The following is a 1,584-nucleotide window of genomic DNA, read 5'->3' as shown; positions in this document are numbered from 1 at the left end:
TGTCGGGCAGAAAGGCTCGCTCAGGCTGCGAAGTGACGGCGGTGGTGCTGCTGGTGGCAGCGGGTGAGGATGATGGGATGCGAATCCAATGTAGAAAACTGACAAATGTGCGCCAATAATGGACAGAAGTGTTTTCATTAATATTTTCACTGTAGTTCTTACAGGTAAATTAAAAAAAATAAAATAAAATAAATAAAAAGTCTATTAATGCAGAAACAAACTTGCATATCCTCGTTTTTTTAAGTCACCATATGCAAAAAGATTTGAATTATTTCAGTTAACAGTTATCTTTGACAGAAGCTGACTGGTTTAATGGGTTTTTCGGTTTGTTTGTTTGTTTTTGTGTTTTATTAGAATCAAGCAAACTTTGTGCCCACAACACCACAGATGATGTTCCAACTCTACAAATCTATAGTCCTTACAAGTTATTAACACCCACTGAACTTTTGTTCCAACCAATTTGAATATTTTTAGGTGGAATTTGATCAAATACATCAATACAAAGTAGCCCATGGCTTTACTTGAAAGAAAAGTGACACTTTTGTTTTTCCACAATAAAAACCTCCTCTGAAAACCATCATCTGCTCATATGATTTCAGGCTTTTCGATACAAATTTGCATTTGTATTTACCTCTGGTTAATTCATTCTACAACCACCTTTTACCGCAATTACTGTTGAAAGTTGTTTGGCATGCACACGAAGAATAAACTTTGACTGGGCCATTCTAAAAATGTATATGCTTGGATTTAAACTATTCATCTGTCGTACAAAAGCAAACATACAGCAAAAATTGTAAGTTCTTTGAGACATTAATGTTATTATGGAATTTGACTCCATATACTGTATCTTCTCATTGATTCTAACTAAGTTATAATTAACAGTTACTTTGGTCTGTCACATAAAATCCCAGTAAAAGTTTGAAATTATAACATGACAAAATGTGAAGAAATTCTACGAGTATGAATATTTTTGTAATGCATTTCATGTATAATTTATTTTAAAGATGCATCTTTCATGCTTGATCCTCAATAGTATTTTTTAAATTATTTTATAGGTGCCATAACTTCTAAAATAAAGTTGAACCAACCCATAAGTCATGTCAAGAATTGTCAATGTATTTAAAAAAAAACAACTCTCAAAGTTGAAATTTCAAAATTTAAATTCAAGCAGCACTTACTATTCTCTCACTCTTGATCTCACAGCCTTTATTGCCCCACTCATCTGTATTTTACAGCGGGGATATGTTTACAGTATAATGATCCATAACAAGATGTTATGAGAATACTGTCTCACAATTCACCAAAACAGAATGTGAGTGTGTTATCTGCTGTGATGATAATAACTTTAAACTTTTGCTGTGCTTGCAAGATAATGTAAAAAAAAAAGCATATTTAAGAGCACTGATTAAAAATATACTAAATCAAATTGCCACACTTTTTATATTTTTGCCCTTGTAATCAAAATTGATCAATGCCATCCACTCAAAATAAGCGGTGTTAGAGAATCAGCCAGTACACGTCATCCACTAAACAGGTATTTTTTCATGCATGGGAATGTTTTTTAGAATTTTGTACATACATATT

The sequence above is a fragment of the Poeciliopsis prolifica genome, unplaced genomic scaffold, assembly GCF_027474105.1.
Source record: "Poeciliopsis prolifica strain line A6 unplaced genomic scaffold, Auburn_PproV2 SCAFFOLD048, whole genome shotgun sequence".
Lineage (NCBI taxonomy): Eukaryota > Metazoa > Chordata > Actinopteri > Cyprinodontiformes > Poeciliidae > Poeciliopsis > Poeciliopsis prolifica.
Note: the sequence above shows the minus strand (reverse complement) of the source record.